Below are 10,523 nucleotides of genomic sequence, written 5' to 3'. Positions count from 1 at the left end.
AGCTCTTATGACATCAGAGGATGAGTTCAAAGGGACACAGTTTTCTGCTTTATAAAAACAGTTTAAAGATAAAAGCCAGTTTCAACAAAAAAAAAAAAAAAAAAAAAAAAAGAAAAAAAAAAAAGAAAAAAAAAAGAAAAAAAAGAAAAAAGGAAAAGAGAAAATGAAAGTATTAAGCAGTGCATTAGCCAAACAATTCTCTGAGAGGCAAATGCCAATCAGAAGAAGATGACAGTATCCTACAGTGAAACCATATTAGCAAAAGTCATCAACTGATGTTGTTTAATGCCTTGCACAACGCTCAGAGTCTTCTAAACCACACAGCTGAGGAATGGGTAAAAATCAGATCAGCTATTGAGCAGAGAAGATGAAACCAGAATATTCTCCCTTACATCCCTGGCAGTTTTTATTACATGTAATGTATCTACTATCCATAAATCTGCTTCTCTGTCAGTGCGAACAGGCAGAGAAGGGAAAGTGACAGCATTATTTTCTATATTCATCATTAAAACAAATAAGTATCAATCACATGGCTTTAAGCATTTAGTTTTCTGCAGACCTTTCAAAACTGTTTTGACCCAGCTCTCGGTGCTCTGGAGCTTATCAATGACACCAGGGGTCAAAAGTGTTAGTGCGACTAAAATTACTTGGACAAAGGCAGGACCAGGTCAGCTCGCCATGGGATAGTCCCACAAGGCCTCCTGGAGGCTGCTGCCACCAAGGAGTTCTAAGGAAAAGAAAGGAAAGACCATGAATCAAACATCCCAGAAAATTCACCAGCAAATGTGTTATTAATCAAGGAAAATAAAAACAAAGTTTATTAAAATGCCTTGTAATAGTACATTTCAAAACAACACAAAGACGTCTTATGTGATGACCATTTTATCACTGAGGCTCATTCCAATTGAGTTACATTCTTCAAACCCAAGGAGCCACAAGTGTGCCAGAAAAGAAAATAAACACTGGAACGATGTGTGCAGTCACACATCTAATTTGACGATTGATCTCACAATTTAAATAGACACTTTCCACCCCAAATAAATGCAGGGGTCTGTATCAATGGCACTTCTGCAAACTGAAACTCGTGGTAGGACTGGTACAATTTACACATTTCTTTCCATATTTAGCTGAGAAGTTCAGACTAGGGCCTGAAGGAAGCCAGAGGATAAGAAAACAAAGCTGAAGTGGTCTACTATGTCCTGCGTGATTTGGAACACCACATTAAAATATTTTAAAATTGATATAATTCTCTCATTTTTGCATAAATATTTATGAAAGGGATGAATCCTCATACGGTGCAAACAGCCCCAAATTCATTGGTTTCAGTGACAGAATACAGCCAAGGAAGTGACAACAATTTACATCAACCGTGGATTTGCCCCAGCGTGTTTACACAGGAATTTCAAATCGAATTCTGAGTTGCTCCAGCTCTGGGGAATTGATGGAACTGTTACAGCACAAGATTCAGTCTTTGACGCTCTAAAGCGACATCAAAAGCTGGATCCTGTTTCTCCCCTCCCACCAGCTCTTGTTTACCCGAATTGCCTGTGAAGTGGCTCCTGGGAGCAGGGCTGGAGCTGCTGGGGCTGCCTTTGTGCTAACGAGCCCAGCGCACTGGGATATTTGAACTGCGCTGAGTTTTGGAGCTGAGGATGGAGGTCAAAGCTACAATTTCATCAGTTACATTTTGGAGCCCTTCACTTGATCACGACAATGCCATGTTCATAATACAATTATTGTAATCATATTTCCAGTGGTGCTTGCCTTCAGTGGAAACAGATTGTGTTAGACTCTGCCTGAAGTGGAATGCACATTTCAAAGTCATGCAGAGGTTATGGAACGGGACCTCTCAATTCATCTGCAGACTATAATCAGGACTTGATCACTGCAGAGAGTTTGGAGGCTTTTGTGAACTTAGCAATTCATGCAAAAAAATAGGTATTATGTCAGGAGAGGCATTGTAGTTATCAGGTAATGACCAGCCCAGTGATTGCACAGGTCTTGGGAAGGCTGTGGGCAGAGCTGGGGGCTCTGGGTGATGCTGCTGCTGGTTTGATTTATTCATGCACACAATTTATTTGCTTGGAATCTGTAGCAGGCAGCAGCTCACGTCCCTGCTGCTGCAGCAGAGAGCTCCCAAAATCTCCCTGGCTGCTCAGGTGGTGTATGTCCTGTCTGTCTCCTGCCAAGACAGAGCTCATCCTGCAGTTCCTGTCTGAATTTCTATTTTAGTAAAATTTATTAGTGAAAGCATTAAAAAAAAAAAAATCTACTTTGTGTACTCCTTCTATCTTTGCTTTCTGAAGAACTCTCCTTTTTAGTCTGTGCTATTGTTCATGATCTCCAGTTGGTAACAAATAATCTTCCCCAACAGTCTGCCTGTGCAGGTCCACACCACCAAATCTTATTCCAGCAGGTAGAGCTGATCTGACAATAAAATGCTAGGGAATCAAACCTCACCATGAAAAAACAAAAATAAAAACATCCCAAAAAATCAACTGCCCCAAAATGGCCAACTCCCCCCTCACCCAAAAAACCCCACCCAAAACCAAAACAAAAAAGCCACAAACAAACAAAAAAATAAACAAAAAAGGACCCCAAAACCACAAATAAAAATGACAACAAAAAAACCACCAAAAAATCATTGGACTGTTATAATTCTCAGTTCAGAACTGGGTACATGCTAGAAGTCAAAATCCAAAGTGCTGGGCACAGCTGGCATTCCTGGGATCCAGGAACACACTGCCCACAGTACCCAAGCTCACAAAACAGAAATTTGAAGATATTAGAATTCAGAAGTTCCTAGATATTCAGAAAAGCTAATATCAACACGGATTTGGTTTGTATCAGATATAAGTAGGACTTTTCAAAAGTTTTTTTGCTTTGTTGCCAGTTTTAATTCAAGAGACTGGAAAGAGAGTAGTGTCTAAAGTTGGCAAATATTTCCCATAAGTGCAAAGATTAAAGCAGAAGTGAGTGGTGGTCTGCACTGCAACCTGAACCCCACTTAATAAACCAAAAGATTCACTTACTTGAACAATTAATGAAGGTTAAATATAACCTTGAAAACAATTTCAAAAGTTCCAAGAGCCTCTCAGCTGCACCCCCAGCCCCACTCTCCTTAGATTTTGGAGCAGTGATGAGTGATATTTCTTAGCTGCTTCAGCTATTCCTCAATCTCTTACTGGAGATGCAGGAGGGAATTTTTCTGCAGCTCTCCTGCTTCCCTAATGACTCTCAAGCTGGGGTTTTTCTAGCGTGAACTGAGATGACCATTCTCCCTGGAGCTTATTCAGGTGTCGTTTGTATGAGCCTTCAGTGGTTTTACACAAATGATCACCCCAGGATTTTTAACAAAACCAGCCAAATGGCCTCCTTCCTTTAATACATTATTTAAGCAATAACCTCACTCTAGCCTCAGGCTTCCAATGCAATAATTGGAACCAAACTGCATTTACCCACAGAGAAGCAAGTGCTGTATTTAAATACAATAGCAGTGTGTAAGTAATTCTAATTCAGAGAAGAACTGAAGTGGCTGAAGAAAGCATTAAGGAGATGTTAAGGACTTTTATTGCCATTAAGGTTAGTCAGAAGGTTAGACTGGCTTATATTAGGGTTAATAACATAAACAGAATAATGGTGTGGGAACAACTGTTCACATCAGGAGTTGCAATGCTCACAGTACTGAAAGAGAAAAGGAAGAGAACCACGCTTTGAATGACACTTACTGAAATTTAATCTGGACAAAGCTGCCCAGTCTGGCACAGAAAAAACTTCATTACTATGGACAAACATCATTTTATCACTCAGATTGATGGTGGCTCTCTTCTCTCCCCTCACAGTTGACAATTTTTCCTCCTCATGTAAAATTTTAGGACAACACAGTTTCCAGGGCCTAAGGGGAAAGCTGCGGTTGTATCAACCCTCATGAATGAGTTTCCTACCCTGCACTCACACAGTGTAAAGAGCAACAAAAAGTTAGATGTAGAGAAACAGGGAACCTGCTCAAAGGTACAAGTCCTATTTCACCATTTGGTTGTGTTTTCTACAACAAGGTACCGTGCCAGGTGAAGCAGGCACCCCTGGGTGCTCACACAAAGCACTTGTCCAGGATGGAAAAGAAATCCTGAGTGGCCCCAGCAGCAGAAACAAGAGCTCACCTGGCTGGCCTAGAGTCTGTCTGGCAGTTTCTGGCTGAGCCACACCATGGCTATTTCCTGATTTCAGCCATTGCTACAGCCTTCCCAAAGACAGCAGCTGTTTTAATCTATTTTAGCTATTCAAAGTTAACAACCCCCTTTTAAAAACAGCAACTGATTTGTATTAAGCTCAAGTCTTTTGAATCCCTTTAGCGAGACATCTAAACCACCTTTTTCCTAATGAAGACAAGATCTGTGGATCTGGTTCCAAGCACAGCAATCTCTCCAGCTTGACTAAGGACAGTAGGCTCCAAACACAAATAAAGGACACCAGAGGTGTTTCTCGTTAGGAGGAGGCTCTGCAGCCAGCTTCCTTGCCTTGCTAATTGGAAGCAGGGCGCTGCCTTCCCCAGGCACAGGGCAGAAGGTGCTCCAGGCTGGCTGGGATGAGCATTCACAAGCAAAGCCACAAGCAGCAGTGAGAAAAAGATACGAAGTTGCAGGGAAAATGGGCCCTCAAGAACTTTAGAAAGAGAGCAAAACAGTGAGCAGTCAGTAAAAATAATGCTGGAAGCAAACACTGAGGGTGACTTTGTGGTCTCCCTCCCTGCTCTGCTCCTCGCAGCATTAGCAAGGACTTTGCTAGAAAGTGGCTCCCAAGTGCTTTTTGCATGCCACATTAATTTTAATCAAACTTTCTTTTACTCTGCTGAAGCCTGGAAAGCTGTCTGGGGCTGGATTGTCCCTGGCAGGATGGAAAATACTTCCTGTAAGAACTGAAGTGCATCCATCATCTGTGGGGATGCTCTGGAGAGAGGGCAGAGGCTCACACAGGGATAGTCTCAGCAGCACAGAATTGGGAGCTTGCTTTAAGTGAGTTCTTCCAATCATCCTGTTCTTGATGGGTGTTTAACCTTATTTCTCCTTGAACAGTACACTCTGTCCTTACTATTGCTTTACATACACCCGTTCTGAAATGCTTCTTAAGAAGCAGGAGTTGATGGGAATATTACAGAGAAGCACACACACACAAAAAAAAATCAATGTACCAATCTGTTTTATTTGCATGGATAGACATTTTTTTATTTTGTAGAGGTAATTGTCAAGATTATTTTATTTTATTCCTGTTACCTCTTTGATAAAAACCCAGCCTATATGGAAAATGTGTGTGGGGTCTTCCTCCTATTTGTTTTTGGTGGCCAACCTTTTTACTTTTAGGAGGGTTAGGGAAATAATGATTGAACCCTCTTTGGGTAACAGCCAGAGGTTGTTTTCCTTAAGCTGCTGCAGATTGTTCCAAGGCAAGGCTGAAGCTCTAGGCTTTCACATGGCATTTGGAATGGAGGTGGTGACTCAGAGGCAGCAGGCACAGGAAGGCTGCTCCAGGTGGCAGAGGCAGCAGGGTCAGAGGGAAGGCCACTTGTGGCTGAGCAGGGGAGAGCAAAGAGGGGAGGTTGTTTAGCAAGGCTGCAGCTCTCCCACGAAATCCAGGGGAGAGGCCTGAAAACAAGCAGGGCAGTTTGGGATCCAGGGGATAATGGAGCTGTTTGAAGCTGGGGGCTCTGATGCTGTGCTTTTTATCCAGGAGGGAAAATCCTGCCTGCTGGAACTGCAGAGCAGCAGCTGATGCTCAGTGCCTTGGCTTTCAGCACACAGAGCAAAAAACCCAGAAACCCAAGGAAAAACAGCACAGATTTGGATGGAGGCTCAAAACCTGCACTGACAGCAAGGAGAAGGACAATGAGGGGAGCTGTGGAGAAAGGAAAATGGGAGAAGATCTCACCCCTTCCCAAGGGAAGACAGCACTGCTGTGGCCAGACCAAAGCCCAGCTGAATGGGCAGTGTACATATTTATGTGCTTAGGTCTCTGAAGGGCCACACCTGCAGACATTGCTGGAAATGATGCATTTCACACCTTGGGGTTCTTGTGTGGCCCCCACAGAGCTGACAAACCTTCAATAAAAGCAATGGAATTTGGGTTGTTTATTTTTTTTTTAATACATGACATTGAAGGCCATGAAATAATATCAAGGTACTCAAATGTTTACAAGTATGGGAAAACCAAAAGCATTTTTCAGCTTGAAGGAACATTCTGAGAGTGTTTTATTGGACATCATCAGAAATATCATATGAAACAAGCAGATACCCCAGGAATTTCAGGCATTCCACTAGACTACATAACCAACACTAGTAGGATTAATTGATGTTTTAGGGATACATAAAAAAATTCAATTTTGTAATTATCTTCCCTTGAGTGACATTTAAGGTGCACTTTACCTGCATCTGCCTCAGCCTACAACCAGGGAGGGAAATTCAGTGTTTTTGTTATTCAACAGGATTAGCAGCCTAGATTCAGGTTAAAGTGATACAGAAGGGCCTTAACTAGCTCTAAATGACTTAATTCCCTGAAAACAGTATTTTTTAATGTGCTGCTAATTAAAATATTTAAGAGCTCACTGTAACAACATTTTGAAAACAAACCAGAAGAACCAATGTAAACAAAATATCATTTTACAAACCAAACGGAATCACTTAAAATCCAATGTAATTCTATGTTCCAATAAAAATAAATATATCTATACAGGTGTCAAGTTAAGATTGTCAAGCACACTCCCAAGATACCATCTAAGAATGAACTAAAAGTCAAAATTAACCCCTCCTGTACTTGTTCTTGCTTTTTGGGAGAGGCAATAGAATTTCCTGCTTAGCACCCACCTGTGAAGCCCCTGGCAGTGCCCAGAACATTCCAAATGGAGGAGCAGGAGCCTCCAAGGAAGATTCTGGTGGAAGTTCACCACAAGCCTCTCTGCAGGACTGCAGTGCACTGTTACCCACATCCTGTGTTTTCAGGCTTTTACTCAACATTCTTAAAAGCTGCAGATTTTCTTCATAGTATTTCTCTTATATTTTGGTAGTAATCTGAGTATGGCAAATACAGATTTAAGGAATATGAGACATGACAGTGCTCAGCAGCTTGGTTCTCTTAAAAATTAGCTTTTTTTGGCAAAAGATTATTCTAGCTCTTCCCCACTACATTGCACTGACACAAAATTACATGATGATGAAATGCTTTATTGGTTACAGATTTTTGTCTCATAAATTCAAACTTATTTTTCCACATTCATTAGTTTCCTTGTCCTGAGAATATTTCAGGTGCTGCTTAACTGTGGTGTGGGCAGCATGACAGCAAAACATTGAGAAATGATCATTCAAGGCCAGCTGCAAGAAACAAACCTTGTGCCTCTGAACAGGCTGATCCCTCCACCTGGAAACTGTTTGTCTACAGAACCTGGGATTTCAGACCTGTGTCTCCTCTTGCATTCAGCTCCTTCAGCAGAGCTAACTGACTAACTGCAGGAGAAAAAGGAGTGATAGCAGCTTTTTTCCTTTCAATTTAGTGGTGTTTCCATGTAATTTCTGAGTCTTCAGTTTCTGGGTTAGAAGACACCAGGGGCCCTTGGCCATGGTTTGGTGGGGCACAGCTCCGTGCATCCCTTCCAATGTCACTCCCTGTGCCCATTTCAGATGAACCTTTCCCTGGTATTCTCTGGGCTGGACGTGGTGTTGCTCTGGAAATACTTCCATCCATAAAAAGTGATTACAAGCCTGCACAGTGTTATCTCTTAGAATAACATCTTACACTTATCCAGTGCAAAAAAATGTTCCACATCCAGATGGCAGACAAGTGGGAACATCAGGTTGTAGCTGTAATGCTTCACTTTAGCCACTCTGTGCACAAGCCAGCATCAGGCTACTCACATTGTAGCTAAGCAAGGATTTATTTTGGTTCCAAGTTTAAAAAATCTACATGGGATAGGTGCTGTTTCACAGCTGAAAAGATAATATTACATCAGAAGTCTATTTTGGCCATTAATAGAATACAGCTGGTAACTTCAGGACAGGAAAAAAAAGTTGTCTTTTCTAAATAATCAGGTCAGCAGGTTCCCCACCCTTCAGGATGTTGGCAGGGACCAGTGCTAGTACAGAAGACAGGAATATTTCCTAGGTGATCTAATAAAACCAGAAAAACCTCATATCAGCCAAATGGGGATATTGCTGATAAGCTGTTGCCATAAGCTGTGGGCTCTTTCAAATGTCTCATCTTCCAGAGGCCAGGTTCTCATCTGTCAGCTCTCAAAAGCCAAAATACCTTGGCTACATAGTCCTTAATGTGGTTAAATTCAGCATTATGAAGTTCATTAAATGTGAGAAATTTAAGGTGACAAAGGAGGAGATTCTGCAGTTCCAGTTACTTGCCTCTTCTCCAGTTCTTAGCTATTATCTTTGTTGATGGAAGGGCCCAGACAGGCACTCCCTCTTCCCCTGAAGGCTGCAGGAAGCATCTCCCAGGGCACTGGGGAGGAGGACTCATCATGAACCTCTTCTTCTCTGGGCTTGCTGAGGGACACTGGGGTGAAAGAACAAGAGGGAAGGCACAGCCTGAATTCCTCCTTGTGTTTTTCTCCCCTCTACTGGGAGGTAGAAAGCAGAGATATCAGGGATGCTGCCAGGGTAAGGCTGTGCAGTCATCTTCCCCTTCCCCACCCAAACCAGCTCCTCAAGGCTTTTGCAGCAGGAAATTGGCCCCAAGTTTCCCTTGCAGGCACTGGCAATTCTCACACGGGTACAAGATCCTCCTCAGATCAAAGGGTCAGCAAGAAAAAATAATAGATTACCTTCATGAAAGGGTCTTGAAGAGCTTCTCAAAAGAAAATGAAACCCAAATATTATTTCATGTTCCTAGTGCAGAAATAAGTGCTGCAGTCACTGGATGCCAGCTCTTAACCAGCTGGGCAGGCAGCCAGAGGGCCAAGAGGGTGTCACATTTAGGAATTCAGGCCAGGCAGGCAGGAAGCACCAAGAGGAAACACCAGCAGCAGCTGTAGAAGCAAAGGAATGGGCAGAGGCTCTAAGACAAATAATAACAGGCAGAGCAGCAGCAGTAGCAGATGTCAGACTGTGCCTTTCTGGAGGGGGATGGGATGGCACTTGTGAAGAAAAAGGATTTTTTTTTTAACTACTTTGCATTAATTATCTGAAAAGGGATTCTCCCCCAAAATCTTTGAAATGTTGTTATTTTGGGTTAGTTTGTGAGGAGCGACGCAAGTGAGCACCCCCTCAAGTTGTGCAGTGCCCAGGACAGGCACTGCTGCTGATCATGGTTCCCTTCATGGCTTGGAATTCTCCCAATCTCCTGTGATTAAAGATGATTCTGGAAATCATTTTGATAAAGGAATCCCTTCTTTCTAGAGTGGTTTTGCGGTAAGGTTTTCTGGACTTTGTTAGGAACTGTCAGGGAGAAGGAGGAATTCCTTCTCTTTCAGAGGATGCTACAATGCTGCTTTTGTCAGGACTGTGATTTATAGGGAGGCTGATACATTTAAAACCTTTTGATCACATCCATCACTTGATTAATTGGCTCGGAAGGGAGAAGCAGCTCTTGCATCACGACAACTGGGACTCTTCTGGAATGGCCATTCTGGGGAATATCTGCACAGAGTGCTCCTTATCCTGTGGGGCCTCTCCTCCCCTCCCTGTGGTGTTGCAGGGAGCTCCTGCTGCACAGAAAACAGAGCTCCCAAAAAGCTGGTTATTTCTGTAACACACACCACAAGAGCAAAGAGTGCAGGTGCTTGGGCAATAACAAATTAAAAAACCAAACAAAACCCAAAAAAACTCCAGACTCTGTGTGGTGGTGATGTCTGTCACAGTGTTCTGCCACTCCTAAGGAATGTGTCCCCTTCCACACAACGTCAGGCACTCTGCAGAGAGGATTTCACACTGAGTCAGCCACTTCTCTCAGGCTACATTCAACAGGTTGTAGATGAGAGAAGAACTAACCAATCTTGCTCCTCAAGCACCATCTGCCAGATTTTACCTTTTTCTGACCCAGAGATGGGGCAACTGAGAGGCATTTTAAACACTTCTATTCCATTTTCAGTCTCATGAGAAGGGTGAGACAATACAGATGCTATAATTCATGCCATCACAATCAGAAGCCAACTATCTCCTAATTTCAATATATTATAAGCATTTCTTGGCATATCAGCTTTAGCCACACCATATTGCAAATGCCGTAAAACCAATCATCTAAAATTACCCCTCACAGGTCCTACTACAATACATCTTTCATAGTTCTATTTCTCCACAGTATCTAGTCTTATTTGCCAGGCCATCCATCCTTTGAAACTTGTCTCTAGTTCCATTTCTCTCTCAACAACATCTGTCCTATTCCACGGCATTTCTAAATCAGCACTTCTTACCTCAAAGTTTACATACAGATACACACAACGTGAGCCTGCTGTTAAGCTTTGAGAACTTTCTACAAATCTATTTCCCACAACCATCCAAAGGAGAGGAGCCACCTGCCCAGATTGAAACCAG

Source organism: Fringilla coelebs (genome assembly GCF_963513975.1).
Source record: "Fringilla coelebs genome assembly, chromosome: 10".
Taxonomy (NCBI): Eukaryota; Metazoa; Chordata; class Aves; order Passeriformes; family Fringillidae; genus Fringilla; species Fringilla coelebs.
The sequence above is the reverse complement of the archived record's forward strand: the minus strand, read 5'-3'. Positions refer to the sequence as shown.